This window comes from Amblyraja radiata, chromosome 8 (assembly GCF_010909765.2).
Source record: "Amblyraja radiata isolate CabotCenter1 chromosome 8, sAmbRad1.1.pri, whole genome shotgun sequence".
Classification (NCBI taxonomy): Eukaryota; Metazoa; Chordata; class Chondrichthyes; order Rajiformes; family Rajidae; genus Amblyraja; species Amblyraja radiata.
In genome coordinates, this window is record NC_045963.1 from 15,114,098 (window position 1) to 15,133,741 (window position 19,644).

Genomic DNA, 19,644 nt, shown 5'->3' on the forward strand with positions numbered 1-19,644 from the left:
ACAACGGCTGGGAAGGCGGATGAAGGTTGCAGCAGAAAAGGGTCTCCGGTCGTCTCGGACTCCATGCCACTGGATCCTGACACAGATCTGTCAAGGACCGTGGGGTGGCTGTCTGTGCACCAGTCTCCCCACGTTAAACAAAGTCACGCACAGGCGTCCTCCATACAGTGAATAGCACCTTGGAGACACCCATGGTCAGCCATGACCGAAGGGGGCCAAAGAAGGAGGGATATGGATCATGTGTAGACAGAAGTGGTTAGTTTATCTTGGCATCATATTCCGCACAGTGGGACTAAGTCAATAGACAATAGGTGCAGGAGAAGGCAATTCTGCCCTTCGAGCCAGCACCGCCATTCAATGTGATCATGGCTGATCATCCCCAATCAGTGTTCAAATCATCCCCAATCAGTGTTCAAATCATCCCCAATCAGTACCCGTTTCTGCCTTCTCCCCATATCCCCTGACCGTTATTTTTAAGAGCCCCTCTCTCAGAGAACCCGCCTCCACCACCCTCTGAGGCAGAGAATTCCACAGACTCACCACTCTCTGTGAGAAAAAGTGTTTCCTCGTCTCCGTTCTAAATGGCTTACCCCTTATTCCTAAACTGTGGCCCCTGGTTCTGGACTTCCCCAACACCGGGAAAATGTTTCCTGCCTCCAGCGTGTCCAAACCCTTAACAATCTTATATGTTCCAATGAGAAACCCTCTCATCCTTCTAAGGACCTGGTTCCTGTGCTGCACTGTTCTACGATCTATATTCTAAATAGCTCAATATGAAGCGCATACCTTACGCTTGTGTTGAAGGTGCAGCAGGACTGAGTTCACCGCAACCGAAGCGTTATAATTGCATTCCTTGAGTAAGGTGGAAGAAACGGAGAAGCACCTGCAGACGGGGTGCTGTAAATAAATACAAGACAAACGGTGAATGACAGCGCCGTCCTCGCACATTCAGGTTCTATTGTTTACATCTTCGGCCAGGTCAAAGTTTATAAATAATTTAAAACTGGAAGGATTTCCAAACCGAGTCACAGGTTATCGTGGTTTTGGAAAATCGAATCTGAAGCGCTTTCCGATGCGTATCCTTGTAATACGGAATCAAATAGCTGGTTATTCTGCCGTCGATATGCGGGGAGTGTTGGCGTGTGCTTTTGCTTTTCGTTAGAAGACGAAATTTCCAAATGGAAATAAGGGAGTCTCACGCCTTTCGTGAGTCAGGTCTGTCACTTAGGAAGGGGGCGGGAAATAAAATAAAAATAACACTGGTAAACCGACGGTAGGTGACACCCACCTTTCGGGGGGGGGGGTAATTGCGACTTTTCGTCGTGATTGAGCACATTTGCAAAGGAAGAGGGATGACCAGTTGAGGAGGTGTTTTTCTACACACACACACTTTCTTTCCCCTGTCGGTGTTGCCAGTCGACGGCGCGGCTGTGCGTGAACGCGCGGCGCGGCCCTGGGAGCGGGGACGGGAACGGGGACGAGCAGGGCTACTCTGCTCACTCAGTCCCTGCAAGCAAGCCAGCTCTTGGCGCCAGCACCCCGCACCCCTCATCGCCCTGCAGCCCAGCTCCACCACTTCCCTCTGCTGCCACCTCAGTGGTACCCACCCCGGCCAACCATCCCCGTATTATTTCCAGTAAGTCACTGACGGGTTTGCTTTTGGTGGTGGGGAGGGTGTGTGTGTGGGGGGAGGAGGGTGACCATGGTATAAGTAGGAAAGGCAGATGTTCATGCTGTTTCTGTGGTTTAACTTCAAGGGGGGGGGAATGCAGTTTTAACACAATTATTTTTCATTTAGTGGGGGAAACTGCGTCATCTGCCAGCGGTTCCGGGCACCAGAAGGCTGTAATTTCAAAGCACTAGTTTGACGTATGGAAATGTATCTGACATTCTCATGACACTGAAGTGGACTGGTGTAAAATAGCAGGGTTTCTTTTAAATGTATCTTGACAGTAAATAAAGAAGTATTTGTCCCACAGGCTAGCATTCTTTCTCAGGAATAGTTTACGGCTTCAGCACCTTGAGGTATGCAGAGACAATCTTTAAGGGTTGGCTTTCTTTACCCCTCTCTCTATCTCTCTCTCTCTCTCTCTCGCGTTTGCAGTCATATAGTGATAGCATTTGTTCGTCATGTCCATTAGCGGGGAAGCCCAGATTTAAGGGGTTGGCTTGAGGACAGAAATAAAATCCCGTCAGGTTTTACATCATTAATCCATCGCGTATGAAGATTTAAAGCCTCTCGTCTAATATCGGAGCCTCTTTTGTGCTCTTGGTGCTCGTCGTTGATGGGGGGAAAATATTTGCGCATTTACAACGCAACATACAAAGGAGTGGGGTGAACCAGGTGAGTGGTTAAAATCAACCATCACCGTGGAAGGAAGAGGGTTGCAGATTTAATCCGAGGATCATTCTGTGGATCGGGTGTCATTCGTTTTGCAGACTCCCAAGGCAACACTCCAAAGGCACCAATGCATCAAATAGGGCTTTCTGCAGCTCTTTCTCAACTAAAGGATAAGAGAGAAGAGCTACTTACTGATCTGCGGGAAGAAATTCCTTTCCCGATGGCCTTGAATGAAATATTACTTTTTTATTTGAGGTGGGGGGGAGAGAGAGAGAGAGAAAGTAAACGGAGTTGTCCTTTGAGTAGGATTTCTGTACTTCGATGGTATTCCAGTGTTAAGGTCGACGTTTTGATGTCGAAAGCACAGAATCAGTTTGCAATTGTCTATGTCCACTTGGTGCCGAATTGAATTATTTTGATTGTTTCCTGTGTATGCTGTTCGACCAGACAAGTTACCAGTTTTTATAGGTTGATTTAACATAATTTTGTTTTTTGTTTTATTACATTTAAATCGTGTATTATGTGACAATAAGCGCCCTTAGGTGAGCAGCGGCTGCTGCCTCCGAAGTCAGAAGGCGAAGTTAGCATGCTAGACGCATATCGGTGGCGTTTTCTCTTTGAAGAGAGTGTCAAACTGTAGCATTCTTTTGTCTCATAATTTCCATGCTGCATTTTGCCGTGGTACATTGTTAATTAGATCTCATGCCATGCTGCACTTCAAGCATTTTTTGCCATTCAAGAAGGGGCCTGATGGCTCATTAGGTGTAGTGTGAGGAAGCTAACAAGACATGTGAAAATCAAAGAGAAAAAAAAACCGTGCTGAACATAAATGCAAGCTAATTTCTTCAAACGTGGCAACAAGTATGGTTGTACCAGTCAATGAATGAAGTATTGCTACCAATTCAGCTGTGAGCGTAGTGAGACATGCCAGATGTATGACGAGACGACAATTGTAAAATCCACAAATAAAGCTAATGGAGTGTGTTGAGTCAAATACATTGTGGCCATGGATCCAAAGGTCTCATGTGTATTTTACAACATTGTTTCAGAATATTAAGGTACCCCCCAAATAATCATCTTTAATTTCACATGATTTGATGTATTTGAACCACAGTTCTTGTAATAATTTTCAAATCAGTTTGTATTTTGCCTCCACACAATTTCTTGACATTTAATCTTGATTCTTTTATCATTTTGTGTGTCGTCTAATTCCAATTTAAACCCCTTCCATTATTTGGTAGTGATCAACTTGGCTCCTACACTACATCAGTCAAATAGCATGTTATACATAGTTAGATATCCCAGAGTTTCCGAGCAATGTATAAATCAATTTGACATGTTCATATTGGGGAAGGAAAAATGGAGGGCCCGATGTGGGAGAGGGAAGAGCAATGGGGACCTGTCATGGGGGGGACCGCTGTGAGGGATGGGGGGGGGGGGGGGGGGGGGGGGGGGGACAACAAAGGGGGAATTGGTACAGGGGCAGAGCGAATTTGTAACTTTGTAAGCGCCCTTTATGGGCGGCTATTTGCATACCTTTCATTCTTTGAAAGGTTTCATTCTTATGCAATTATTCTTTGATTGTAACATAGAATTCTAAAAAATAGGTGCAGGAGGAGGCCATTCGGCCCTTCGAGCCAGCACCGCCATTCATTGTGATCATGGTGTCCCCTATCATCTGTGTCCCCTATCAATAACCCGTGCCTGCCTTCTCCCCATATCCCTTGACGCCACTAGCCCCAAGAGCTCTATCTAACTCTCTTAAATCCATCCAATGACTTGGCCTCCACTGCCCTCTGTGGCAGGGAATAACATAAATTCACAACTCTCTGGGTGAAAATATTTTTTCTCACCTCAGTCTTAAATGACCTCCCCTTTATTCGAAGACTGTGGCCCCTGGTTCTGGACTCGCCCAACATGATTGTATACATTAGTAAGGTATGCAATCAATAGACAATAGGTGCAGGAGTAGGCCATTCGGCCCTTCAAGCCAGAACCGCCATTCAATGTGATCATGGCTGATCATCCCCAATCAGTACCACGTTCCTGCCTTCTCCCCATATCCCCTGACTCTGCTATCATTAAGAGCCCTATCTAGCTCTCTTTGAAAGTATTCAGAGAACCGGCCTCCATCACCCTCCGAAGCAGAAAATTCCACAGATTCACAACTCTCTGTGAGAAACAGAGTTTCCTCGTCTCCATTCTAAATAGCTAACTCCTTATTCTTAAACTGTGGTCCCTGGTTCTGGACTCCCCCAACATCGGGAACATGTTTCCTGCCTCTAGCATGTCCAAATCCTTAACAATCTTATATGTTTCAATAAGATATCCTCTCATCCTTCTAAACTCCGGAGCGTACAAGCCCAGCGGCTCCATTCTCTCAACATATAACAGTCCCGCCATCCCGGGAATTAACCTTGTAAATCTACGCTGCACTACCTCAATAGCAAGAATGCCCTTCCTCCAATTAGGGGACCAAAACTGCACACAATATTCCAGGTGTAGTCTCACTAGGGCCCTGGACAACTGCAGAAGGACCTCTTTGCTCCTATACTCCACGTTATAAAGGCTAACATGCCATTTGCTCTCTTCACTGCCTGCTGTACCTGCATGCTTACTTTCATAAACTGATGAACAAGGACCCCCAGATCCCGTTGTACTTCCCTTTTTCCCAACTTCACACCATTTAGGTAATAATCTGCCTTCCTGTTTTTGATACCAAAGTGGATAACCTCACATTTATCCACATTAAACTTCATCTGCCATGCATCTGCCCACTCCCCCAACCCGTTCAAGTCACCCTGCATTCTCATAGCATCCTCCTCACAGTTCACACTGCGACCCAGCTTTGTGTCATCTGCAAATTTGCTAATATTACTTTGAATCCCTTCATCTAAATCATTGATGTATATTGTAAATAGCTGCGGTCCCAGCACCGAGCCTTGCGGTACCCCACTAGTCACTGCCTGCCATTCTGAAAGGGACCCGTTAATCCCTACTCTTTGCTTCCTGTCTGCCAACCAATTTTCTATCCATGTCAGCACTCTACCCCCAATACCAGGTGCTCTAATTTTGCCCACTCTTCTCCTACATGGGACCTTATCAAAGGCTTTCTGAAAGTCCAGGTACACTACATCCATTGGCTCTCCCTTGTCCATTTTCCTAGTGGCATCCTCAAAAAATTCCAGAAGATTAGTCAAGCATGATTTCCCCTTCGTAAATCTATGCTGACTCGGACCGATCCTGTTACTGCTATCCAAATGTGCGGCTATTTCATCTTTTATAATTGATAAAGAATTTCACTGTGATTTATCACGTGACAATAAATAATTCAGTTCAATTCGGATTGAACACAAGGGTTTAATCACCTTTAGAAAAGGCGGCAACAATTATAAACACTATATAATGATTATGTAATCAGTATTTTAGCAATGTTGTGTGGGCAATGAAGGTAGACAAGGGCAGTTAGGATGATTTTCTTGCTCTACTATGAAGTAATGCATTGGAATCGTTTATGTTCACTTGTAAAGATAGATAGAGCCTTATTTCAGCAGCTCATCTGAGAGTTGGCATCTCTCACTGTACAATACCCCCTCAATGTTACATTGGAATGTCAGCTCAGATTTCTCTGCTCAAGTTTCTCAAGTGGGACTTGAAACCTAACCAGCCACGTAACTCGGAGGTGTGAGTGTTGCCAACTGAGTCATTGTTAATTCGTCTTCAAAGGTTTAGCAGGACGATGCCATGGAAGGATGTGAAAATGTGGAAGGGAATTTTAAAATCATTGCTCTACTGAAAGCCCGTGCAAGGGTGCTATGTGAACAGCCGTTCTTGAATTAGGATGTCTGATGATTTTGTACCAGAGTCTTAGCTTTAGAGCTGTCAAATCTACATTTAGCAAAGGCAAGGGTAGTGGTCCCAGCCGCAGGCTTGGATGTTGTTATAGAGGTAGAAGTAGGTGGTCTAAAGTGTTGGAATGGTTTTGCAATCCAAAACTGAATTTGTAGTTGAACGTGATACCAAAGGTCTGCAGAGTCCTGCTGTCTTCAGCAGGTGTCAGGGAGAGGGATGGAGTTAGTTGCAGAGAATGAAGATCATGGCCTTTCACTTGGAAATTGCTACTGATCTTATTGCTGAATGTTGGCCAAGATGTATGATAGTTCAGAATCAGTCAAGGAACAGATGATGGTGGTAGATAAATTGTATTCTTTATTGTTGAAATTGACATGGAATGTTTGAATGATATTGATGAGGGATATTGTAGATCAGAGGAGCCAAAGATAGAATTTTATTCTTCTATTCCTTCACTCCCTGCCTCCCAACATCCTGACACATCTCCGTACTCCATTCTATCCAACTCAATTTATGCATTCAAGAAATCTTGCTGCTTTACTAGATCATAGTTCAGTCAATTAACATCAAAACAGCTGCAGAAGCTGGAAATCTGAAATTCAAAACATAACTGCAATGTTAACCCTGCTTCTCTTTCCACTGATGCTGCCTGGTCTTAAGTGTTTTTTGACATATCCTATTCTTATTACAGTAAATGCACTTCCACCAAGGAGATAAATAATTGCTTCCATCATCACTTGGAAATACTGTAGCGTCCCAATATCTGTACTCAATTCCTTAAACGACGATGGCCAATGTACCAAACTCCTTCTTGACCACCCTCTACACCTGTGATGCCACTCTCAGGGAAATGTGTATCTGTACTTCTCGATCCTCCTGCCCTACAACACTCCCCGGACCCTTACTATTCATTGTGGAGGTACTGCCCTGGTTTCTCTTCCCAAAATGCAATACCCCCCCCCCCCCCATATATCTGCATTAAACCCAATAAGATATTCCTCAGACCATTTACCCAGCTGATCAAGATCCCTGAGGAATACCACTGGTCACAGATCTATGATCTTGAAAAAACCTTCCACCGCCACCCATCCTCTGCTTGCTTCCATGAAGCCAATTCTGTATCTAGGCAACTGATTGTCCCTTACTACCATGTGATAAAACCTTCCACAGCAGCCCATCATGCAGAACCTTATCAAAATGGTGAAGTCCACATATACATGCATGGCCTTGCCCATATCAACCTTCTTGGTTACTTCTTAAAAAAAAACTAAATCGAATTCATGAGACACTATCTTCCACTTACAAAATTATGTTGACTATCACTAACCAGCCAAATGTGCATTGAATGTAGTTGCCAATGGCTGTGAAGGAGAGTCTCCATTCTGGGATAAGATGGCTTGGATGTAGAATTCATCGTTCTTTCATGACTAGTTACATTCCTGGCAAACTGGGTAACCACAGTACGACAAGTGAAATAGCAAGGATGGAATCAGAATGTTATTGTCTTGAGCTAATAAGATCAATTCCCTGCTCTGTGGAGCTGTCCAATTTACTTGCTATGTCTTTTCATCAATCCTAATCCGTTGAAGGTTGTTGCCTCCTCTGAACCACTTCAAAAACACTGATATTCATGATAATAATCATAATGTGGTTTAGTTTAGTTTAAAGATACAGCATGGAAACAGAGCTTTTGACCCACTGAGTTCGCACCAACCATCGATCACCCGTTTACACTCCAGTTCTATGTTATCCTACTTTTACATCCTACACACTGTGTTATCCTACACACTGAGCAATTTACAGAGGCCAATTAACTCATAAATCCGCACGTCTTTGGCATGTAGGACAAAACCAGAGCATCCAGAGGAAACCCACATGGTCACAGCTAGAACATGCAAACTCCACACTGGCAGCACCTGAGAGCAGGATAAAACCCGTGTCTCTGGCACTGTGAGGTAGCAGCTCTACCAGAATTTATTGGTGATATAGCACAGGATCATTTCTAGCATTAGCAGGTGTTTTTCCCGTAGAACGTTTTTGACAATTGCCGTTGCCTGGCTGTCAAAGATGTTTGAAGTTTAATGTTTGTGAGTTTCTTTGATATTTATATATTTATAATAGCATTATACTGCTCCTTTAGCCCACTGATTGCATGTCGACCGTCAAGCAACCCATTTACACTAATCACAATTATTCTCCTCGCATTCACCAGATTATGCCATTCACTTATGCACCCTGTAATTTTGTGTTCAAATAACTTACTAGCCCAATGTCTGGGATGTGGTATGGCAGGGTGGGGGAAATCAGAGCAGGGGGACGAAAAGTGACATTGAACTCTCTTGCCTCATCTAATTAAATGCAGACAATAGGCAATAGGTGCAGGAGTAGGCCATTCAGCCCTTCTAACCAGCACCGCCATTCAATGTGATCATGGCTGATCATCCACAATCAGTACCCCGTTCCTGCCTTCTCCCTATATCCCCTGACTCCGCTATCTTTACGAGCCCTATCTAGCTCTCTATTGAGAAAGTATCCTGAGAACCTGCCTCCACCGCCCTCTGAGACAGAGAATTCCACAGCCTCACAACTCTCTGTGTGAAAAAGTGTTTCCTCATCTCTGTTCTAAATGGCTCACCCCTTATTCTTAACCTATGGCCCCTGGTTCTGGACTCCCCCAACATTGGGAACATGTTTCGTGTCTCTAGCGTTTCCAAACCCTTAATATTCTTATGTTTCAATAAGATAGCCTCTCATCCTTCTAAATTCCAGAGTATACAAGCCCAGCCACTCCATTCTCTCAGCATATGACAATCCAGCCATCCCGGGAATTAACCTTGTGAACCTACGCTGCACTCCCTCAATAGCAAGAATGTCCTTCCTCAAATTTGGAGACCAAAACTGCACACAATATTCCAAGTGTGGTCTCACCAGGGCCCTGAGCAACTGCAGAAGGACCTCTTTGCTCCTATACTCAACTCCTCTTGTTATGAAGGCCAACATGCCATTCGCTTTCCTCACTGCCTGCTGCACCTGCATGCTTACTTTCATTGACTGATGAACAAGGACCCCCCAGATCCCGTTGTAATTCTCCTTTTCCCAACTTCACACCATTTAGGTAATAATCTGCCTTCCTGTTTTTGCTACCAAAGTGGATAACCTCACATTTATCCATATTAAACTGCATAAATGTAAACCAATTAAATGGTGTCAATTAAAGTCTACCTACTGTTTTCGCAGCAGTCGTTCCTTCAGTGGGAGCAGCTGAATCAAGGATTGGAAAGCTGACAAGTTACCTCAGTAAGCTGACATTTGGCAGGTGTAAGACTGTGAAAAATATTATGCAAGGAGCAATAAATGGAAAGGCATGAGGTAGTGAGAGATTGAAGAACTTTAACACAGGCTAAAAAAAAAAAAGAATTTAAGAAAAAAGAAAAGAAGACAGTCAGCTTGCTGGAAATTAATCAGAGCTCTATGCCCATGTTTGTGCAAAACATTACAATTAAAATGGGTAAATTATAAGTATTAATTTTAAAATAATATTGCAGCTATATTTTTTTTTAAAATTTGTTTTAGATTGGAATTCAGTATTTCTTGTTCGAACATTTTCAGAGTATTGGGATGGTGTGATGGCAGAATGTTTTGCATGATCTACTTTCTTAACTCAAAATCTATATGGATATAATTGAAAATCCTTAAACTATTCAATACTAATTTTTGTTGTTGCATCCATTGTCTCATTAAAGGAACTACCAAACTTTTCTGCTTTTTCATATAACTGTATTTTTTCTCCTAGCTTTTATCTAATTCAAATATTACTGTTGAATTTCACCCACTGTTTCAGGCATTTTAAAATTGAAAATCCGCTCAAGGATTTAAAATTAAAATTAAAAATTAAAAATAGAGCCGTATTTAAAAAAAGGTTTAAAAAAGGATTAGATTAAGATTTGATCGAGGATGGACCAAGGGTCACCAATGAGGTAGATAGTAGTTCAGGACTGCTCTCTGGTTGTAGTAAGATGACCAGGCAACTGAATCATCCTACCACAACCAGAGAGCAGTCCTAAAATACTATCTACCCCGTTGGTGACCCTCAGACTATTCTTGATCCGGTTTTGCTGGCTTTACCTTGCACTAACTTTTTCATGTATCTATACACTGTAAATGTAACAATTTTGCACTTGGTAATATTATACCAGGTATTCATATTCCCCAGGACTAGATTCTTCCTTACTTATGGGGAAACTGTACAACTCCACCCCCTTCTGTCATCATGGGGTAGATTGAGACTGAATCCCCTCCCCACCCCCTCCCAATCTTTGCACATCCCCAATCCTTTCTATTCCTCACTTTAATTTCATGTTTCATGTATTTTGTGTTTTTTTAACTGTTGGCAGATCCAGATCAATTTCCCTCCTGGGATAAATAAAGTTATATCATATCGTATCGGGACAGAAATACACTGGTCAAAACGATTTCTCTTGCACATATGCAGTTATCATCTTGGTCTCTTGCATTATTCTCACCCTAATACGATAACTTAATTCTTCAGTAATAATAAATCCATCAGTCTTGCTTCCATCTTTTGCAATTTTCTGTTATTTGGCTATATACAGTTTACATAATATATTCAATGTCTTCATTTATTGTTCATTAATTTTCCAAGTGAATGCTGAGGGAAGAATGTGTTTGTCCTCACTGCAGCCAATCCACACCTACTGATCACTGTAAATCACTGTAACTAGTCTTATATCTATTCACAATGGATGAGGAGGTGCTTCAGGGACAAAACCAGACATAGTGGGGAAAGATAGCTACTAGCAAGAGTTCAGTGCTAGTTCCAATCATCTGGATGCAATGTTGCAAGTGGAATTACCACACACAAGTATATGGTTCTTCAAGTGCTGTACATTACCAACTACACTACTGGCCTCTGCACTACTGGCCTCTGATTCTGCTCAATGCAACTAATCCCCATCTTTGATAATAATCCCTTTAAAACATAACTTGTACTTAACATTCACGTGCTCCAGTACATATTCGCATACTCGTCACACCTGCCTCAAATCAACATCTCACTTTTGTACATCGCATACTGTTCAGTCATGCCAACCACATTATACAATCGAATTATGGAGCAATTGACTCAGCATCTTCTCTTGTAAGCTTTGATGGTACACAACCAAATGCAGTAGGCATTATTTGGCAGGAGCCATGAGCAGCTGTATGCCCTAACTCCCATAGAATTACATCACTAATGCATTAACTTTCAATCGAGTCACTGCTTTTAGGATTATAGTTCAATGGAATTAGTCTGATTTTAATTTTGCGGTACTTTCTCTTCACTGTTTAATTTTCTCCTTGCTCTGTCCCCTTTTCAGGTTTTCCTCCATTTTGATTGCAATTCTTGCACATTCAATCGTAAAGAGGGAGCCAACATTTATTTAATGCGGCAGCTGTTTTTTTATTTTCCATTGAAAATAGTTGCTATTCCAATGTAATCCATGTTTTTGCTACTACTCTCATCCTTTTTGTGTTCATATGATTTATTGTTGCTAATTTACTCTTATTTTCAACCAACAAATTATCTGGTCACTCTTTGCTGGTTCCGAAAGATCTCCCAATCTTCAAGCCTACTATTCTTCTTGGCAACATTATAAGCCTCTTCTTTTAATCTCCTCTTCTTGAACCTCCTTAGCTCACCACAGAATACATTTTCTTCTCAACGTTTTATTTCTCAATGAAAAGTACATTTGTTGAGAATTATGCCAGTCCTTGCTAATGCTGAAATATTGACAGATGTTATTGATCAAATGTCCTAATATATATTAGCCTATGTACCCCTCAGACTACCATAATTGGCTTTATTTATTTAAGTTTAATATTTTAATTTCCAGTTTTAGACTTTAGGGACGAGCATGTAAATAAGCCCTTTGGTCCACTGAGTCCACACCGACCAACAATCACGCCATACACTAACACTGTCCTACAAACAATTTTACAAATACAAATCCAATTAACCTACAAACCAGCACGTCTTTGGAGTGTGGGAGGAAAATGGAGCACCCTGAGAAAATCCACGCGGTCACAGGGCGTACATATATACTCCAATGCGACAGACCCGTAGTCAGGATTGAACTAGGCTCTCTGGTGCTGTAAGGCAACAGCTCCTCTGCAGTGCCACTGTGCACCCCTGATCTGTGCCACCCTTGATCTATGCCCCCCTAGATCTGTGCCACAGTTAATTTGTGCCCTTCTTGAACTGAGGATACTGCAGGTGGCAGTATGTTGGTGTTAATTGACTGACAAGCCTTTTTAAGCTAATCTCCCAACCAATTTTAGTAAAGGTACTCCAAGGTTCATTGATCTGTTTGCTTTGGGAGAGATATCAAAACTCTTCCATGTTGCCATATTTTTTTCTGATTAGCCCCCTCAATCATTTCTTCCTTTTTGCTTAATTTAGAGGATAGAATTTGCAGGTGATGGCATAACATGCAGGAATGGCTTGCAGCAAGAGTACAACATTTAATATCGTGAAGCGACAACCTGTCAGCTAAGCAAAGTCATAGGTAAAGAATGATGGGGCAGGCTATGGGAGAAACTTGATGGATGGAGAAGCCTACTAGACAATCTGCTTAGTGTAAAGATGAATTTGGCATATGTAGAGCATGGAGCTTTCCATTCCAGTTTGTATTTAATATCCATATCTGTTTATACAGTATGTGGACCCTGTCAAATGCAGTAGCCTGTATCGCAGCTTCTACTCTAAGACAAACAGCAGACATTCAAGACGTGACTGGAGTCATGGAAGGCCTAATGGCTTCCAGACAATCTAACCCTGCTGTCATTGGGGCGGAGGATGACAGGGCGGAAAGGGGACTGTAGAATGGTTCAATAATCCATCAATTTGTTCTCCAAGAGACTTCTAGCATTGATGTGGCAGTGACTTCATGAAGCACAAACCTGCTGTTACTTCTCATGTTGATGGCATTTGTCCACCCATCTGTGCTACTCTGCAAATATCATTCCTGTGGCCTGTCATCAGCCAACACTGACTAGTGCTACTGATAACAAGGTGGCACTCTATGCTGCCAGTCCTTCTAAGCCCAGGGTTGTTTGAGGTCATTTTCTGAGTCAATGAGCATTTCCCACTGGAAAATCAAATGCCTTTTTTTTTACTGACGCTGCAGGCACAGGGTAGGGGTATTAGGATAAATAACTCTACATGCAAGAAAGTTACTAAGAAAATGCATAAGGACAATGTTAACATATTGATGTTGAATGGCATATATTTGGATTATTTATTTTGTGTGTCAAAGCATTCACCATAATGGTCAATGGCAGAGGGACATTTTGTGTGATACTTTTGTTTTTGAACTGGGAATTGGCACCGAGGTTACAAATATAACACAAACGAGTTATTTATGTTGCCTCCAGGCAGTAAGGAGCCATCTAGTTTGACATCTCATTTCCTGTTCATCTTCTTCCTCTTTGCCTCGTTCGTACCCATGTTCCTTTACCTCAGCAACTTGCCATATATCCACTGACAAGCCTGAGCCATCATGATGATAAGTCAGCATTTGTTTATAGATGTTAAACCCCAGGCCTGATGTGTCAAGCCAGGAGAAGCATTGTTTCAACACATCAATAATCACTTTTCACATGGCATCATTTGTATGGATGCCATGCATGCGAGTTGTATAACAGTGTCATGCGCCATATCATTAACAGGCATTTTATTGCATCAGAATCATCCTTTAGTTTGTTGTTAGCAGCTGGAAAGGCACTGGATCCATAATAATTCCATGCCATGGGCAGTAGAGAACCATTGTCAGTACCTGGCCTACTCTGAGATTGCAGATGTAGTTGGCGCAGGTGGGAGATTTCAGAGAAAGCATCCCCATTGGAGATTGATGTCTCATTGATGTCTCACATGTTATGCCTGTACTCAGTGAGGTGCAACATCGGAGACAAGATGCTGTCTGAACACTATGGATGGATATGACTCTCCCCTTGGGAACAGTTCTCTTCCTACTATTCTAATAGAATGTTTTAGTTCTCTGGACATTGTTCCACACATACTGTGTTCTGAAGGGGATAGCAATAATTTTATTTTTTTACTGTGTCTGGGAGCAATTAACTATTTCAGAACCTTTGACCGAATAATCTTTCTATATCTGTAATGTGAAATAACTTTGAAACCTGCTTCCTGTTGTCGATTACGTGCTTGACCTTGCTGTTTAAGAAAGAGCATTGTCCATTGTGTTAATAGACACAAAAAATTGGAGTAACTCAGTGGGTCAGATAGCATCTCTGGAAGAGGTGACGTTTCTGAAAAGGAACAGGTGACGTTTCGGGTCGAGACCCTTCAGACTGTGTGTTAAGGCAGACTGTTGTATTCTTCAGACTATTGTGTTAAGATCGAAACTAGCAGTGCTGATGTCAATTTGCACTCTATGCTCATTAAATGTATCATCTACCTGTCTGGGTGTTCTTCAGGGAGTTTGCAAGTTTGCCTCAATGATGTTTGCCCTACATATTCTGTGTGGTGTTAATGTAATTTGGGAGTACTTGTGTCTGTTTTTATCCTATCCACTGTATAATCCTTATCCGGTGCTATGATCATTTAAAAAAATCCAATACTGGTATTTAGTTAGTGTTTCTCTGTAAACTTTGACAATTATAAGTTTCAAATACTGTCTCTTTTCATGTCTGTTGGAAAGCAGTTTGGGTACCACACATCAAGAGGAACACTATGTTGCCTTTCCTTTCTGATACTGTCTGATGTCCAACCATTTTCTGTTATGAACTTTCAGTCGATGCAGATGTCATAAATCCTGCACCTTAGTTCTCTACAGTCACTTTGGACACACCTTTGGTCCAAAAATCCTATGTTCATATATCTCTCTTGCATTTAATTTTGAAGAAGCATCAAGGGCCTTGTTTTCATTACTGGAGTACAAGAATCGATTCATCCTTTTTACTGCGCTGCATGATCCGCGATGACATTTTGAATAAAGCGTGTTGGTATTAGTTATCAATTCTAGTGAAATTTCGCCAATGGTGAAATGGAACTGGTCCTCGTGGTGCTTATGGCATGGTCCTAATTAAAGCTGCTGACATTTTCACCTGTATCATGTGTGCGCTTAATATGTCACTCATGGTGTAACGCAAGTTTCAATACATTCAAACATATTGGAGTTCAAAGCTCCACACAATGACCGTGGATCTCTGTGGAACTTGGCACATCCTTGCCATGTTCTCTTTTTTGCTGTTTAAATGGAGTATTTGCCACCATCCCGATGGGCAGCCTCGGAATGGGTTGTAAACTGTGCAAACACTTACCAAAATTCAAAGAGTACGCTACAAATTACAGGGATTGTTTCATTTCAGTTGCTGAACCTCATTAAATGGGTGCCGAAGCAGTGATATTGCTGTCATCATTCCATTACTGAGAGCTTCAGAATTGGAGGAGCAGGTTACTGAAGAGAGAGCGTAGTTTAGTTCAGAGATATAGTGAGAAAACAGGCTCTTCAACCCACCGAGTCCGCGCCAGCCAGCGATCCCCGCACACTAACACTATCCTTCGCACACTCGGGACAATTTACAATTTTACCAAGCCAATTAGCCTACGAACCTGTACGTCTTTGGAGCGTGGGAGGAAACTGGAGAACCCAGAGAACACCCACACTGGTCACAGGGAGAACAAAAAAACTCCTTACAGGCAGTACCCGTAGTCAGGATCGAACCCAAGTCTCTGGCGCTGTAAGGCAGCAGCTCTACCGCTGTACCACCATGCTACTCCCAAGAGCTCGGTGAACAAAGGAAAACACATGCCCCTCAGCAAAGATTCAAGATTCAAGAGATTCAAGATTCAAGAGAGTTTATTGTCATGTGTCCCTGATAGGACAATGAAATTCTTGCTTTGCTTCAGCACAACAGAACATAGTAGGCATGAATACAGAACAGATCAGTGTGTCCATATACGATTATATAAATATATACACGCATGAATAAATAAACTGATCAAGTGTAAATAACAGATAATGGTCTATTAATGTTCAGAGTTTTGTTCGAGCCAAGCTTAATAGCCTGATGGCTGTGGGGAAGTAGCTATTCCTGAACCTGGTTGTTGCAGTCTTCAGGCTCCTGTACCTTCTACCTGAAGGTAGCAGGGAGATGAGTGTGTGGCCAGGATGGTGTGGGTCCTTGATGATACTGCCAGCATTTTTGAGGCAGCGACTGCGAACCCCTTGATGGAAGGGAGGTCAGAGCCGATGATGAACTGGGCAGTGTTTACTACTTTTTGTAGTCTTTTCCTTTCCTGGGCGCTCAAGTTGCCGAACAAAGCCACGATGCAACCGGTCAGTATGCTCTCTACTGTGCACCTGTAGAAGTTAGAGAGAGTCCTCCTTGACAAACCGACTCTCCGTAATCTTCTCATGAAGTAGATGCACTGATGTGCTTTCTTAATAATTGGAGGGAATGATTGTATTAAATGCCGAGCTGTAATCAATGAATAACAGCCTGACATATGAGTTTTTGTTGTCCACGTGGTCCAGAGCGGAGTGGAGGGCCAGCGAGATCGCATCCACCATTGGTCTGTTGTGGCGGTAAGCGAACTGTAGTGGGTCCAGGTTTTTGTCGAGGTAGGAGTTGATTTGTGCCATGATCAACCTCTCAAAGCACTTCATCACCACAGGCGTTAGTACCACTGGTCGATAGTCATTGAGGCACGTCACCTTACTCTTCTTGGGCACTGGTATAATTGATGCCCTTTTAAAGCAGGTGAGAACCTCAGACCTCAGAAGTGAGAGGTTGAAAATGTCCATAAAAACTCCAGCCAGTTGGTCCGCACAGGTTTTTAGAACACGGCCAGGTATACCATCAGGTCCAGGCGCTTTTCGAGGGTTCACCACTCTGAAGGATTTCCTGACGTCGGCCTCTGTGACTGAGACTGAAATACCATCACAGCGGATGGGGGCTCGGGACGGCACATCGGTGTTCTCCCTACCAAAGCGTGCGTAAAACGCATTGAGCTCGTCAGGGAGTGATGTTTCGCCGACATTCGAGCTGCCTCCTGATTTCGCCTTGTAGGAGGTGATTGCATTCAGGCCCCGCCACAGCTGCCGAATATCTGTCTCATTCTCCTGTTTGGAGCAGATGTCCCTTTTGGCCTTTTTGATGGCCTTACCAAGGTCGTATCTGGACCTTGTAGGCTACTGTATCATCAGACATGAATGCCAGGTGTCTGGTCTTCAGAAGAGTGCAGATCTCAAAGTTCATCCAAGGTTTCTGATTGGGAAACACTCGGAAGGATTTTGTAGGGATGCAGTCCTCTACACATTTCTTTATGAAGTCTGTAACGACTGTGGCGACTTGTATTCATTCAAGTCTGTTGCCGAGTCTTTGAACATTGCCCAGTTTACAGACTCCAAACAGTCCTGGAGTTGTTCCTCTGGTGTTTGTTGACCACGGCGTGCAGCTCCTCCAGTGCCAGACGGACGTCTGCCTGGGGTGGGATGTAGACCGCGGTCAGGATGATGGAGGTGAATTCCCTTGGGAGGTAGAAGGGACGGCACTTCACCGCCACATGTTCAAGGTGTGGAGAGCAGGAGTTGGACAGGACTGCCACGTCTGAGCACCACGCAGAGTTGACCATGAGGCAGACGCTCCCTCCTCTCCCTTTCCCAGATGCTAGTGTACGGTCCATACGGTGGATGAAGAACCCTTCAGGCTGGACCGCTGAGTCTGGGGAGCTGGGGGTGAGCCATGTCTATGTGAAACAGAACACAGAGCATTCCCTCAGCTCCCTTTGATAAAGCAGCCTTTCCCTTAAGTCCTCCACTTTATTTTCAAGGGACTGTACATTGGCCAGTAGGATAGTAGGGAGAGGGGGCCGAAGTCCCCTGCGCTTCAGTCTCACCTGAAGTCCTGCCTGTCGGCCAGGTTTTCGGACACAATGGAGGCCTCCCCTTTGTTTCCAGGTACTGTGTTTACTGTACCTGTTGTTTCTGCGAACCTGCGCTGGAAAGGGGATTCCCTCACAGACGGCAGCTCCAGCTCCGTAACGAACGGGGGTTCCCTCAAAGTCGGCAGCTCCAGCTCCGTTGTTCCTGGAAGATCCAGCTCGTCGGCTCTGGAGGTCATCCCGGAGTTTCCAGGTACCGTACCTGCGTTCCTCCGTCGGGTCGGGAGTTTTACAGCCAGCGTGGGAAAGTTTAAAGTCCGGGGCTCCCGCAGCTGTGGGAGATCGCGAAATCACAAGAGCCTTGAGGTGCTCAAGCAGCTTGTTCAAAACGGCACCGATTTCTGCCGTTTTCCTGATCCAGGTAAGTTGTTGGAAGTTGTATTTAAACCTTTTATGTTCTGGTGCTCTGCAAAAGTCGCCGCCATCTTGCCATCACAGATATTAATCCAAGAGAGTGTTCTGAGATGCCACATCCTTCTACACCTATCTCGTAAGCAATGGTGAGTCCCTTCAGACTCAAGTCCTAGGGTAATTGTTGCAGAGGTTAGACCAGCCTTCCTGAGGGTGAATCAACAGAAAGCACCTGCACCGACGGAGTTCCTGGCCATGTCCTTAGTAGCTGCGTGGACCTGTCAGTGGGAATATTCAAGGACATCTTTAATCTCTCCCTACTCCAATCTGAGGCACCCACCTACTCCAAGAAGACCACCATCATCCCGGTGCCGAAGAAAAGCAAGACCTCACGCCAAAACAACTACCGTCCAGTGGCCTTGACATCCACCATCATGAAATGTTTTGAGAGGTCAGTTATGGAACTTGTTAAATTCAGCCTACCCAGCGGCCTTGATCCACTGTAGTTCACCTCCCGCCACAACAGGTCCATGGACGATGGCCCTACACTCATCACTGGAACACCTGGATAAGAGAGACACCTACGTCAGGCTCCTATTCAGAGACTACAGCTCTGCCTTTAATACATCCAAGCTTATCACCAAACTCGCAGGACTTGGAGTTGGCACTCATCTCTGCAACTGGATCCTCAACTTCCTGACCAACAGACCCCAATCCGTGAGGATAGGGGATGAATCATCCTCTACAATAACTCCACAAGAATGCGTTCTCAGCCCCTTCTTTACTCCTTGTACACCCATGACTGTGCAGCCTTGTACAAATCTAATTCAATTTACAAATTTGCAGTCGACACCACCATTATGGGCCGAGTATCAAATAATGATGAGACAGAGTTCAGGAAGGAGATTGAGAACCTTGTGACTTGGTGTTGAGTCAACAATCTTTCTCTCAATGCCAGCAAGGCAAAGGAGATAGTGATCGACTTCAGGAAGCGAAGTAGTACACCTACCCCGGTTTGCATTGACGGCGCTGAAGTAGACGGTTGAAAACACCTAATTCCGAGCAGTAAATATCATAACTCTCCTGGACCATTCATATTGAAGCAATGGCCAAGAAACACATTAAATCCAGT

At 43.7% G+C, this 19,644-nt stretch overlaps 1 protein-coding gene across 1 annotated transcript in view; it reads left to right on the plus strand.

Moving 5' to 3' along the window:
- The first annotated feature begins 1,357 nt into the window (after window positions 1-1,357).
- nrxn1 (neurexin 1) overlaps window positions 1,358-19,644 on the plus strand; it is a 1,413,544-nt gene continuing 1,395,257 nt past the window's right edge. The window contains exon 1 of the mRNA XM_033025243.1: window positions 1,358-1,636. The gene's annotated coding sequence lies outside the window, so the exon portion shown is untranslated. The remainder of the gene's footprint in view (window positions 1,637-19,644) is intronic.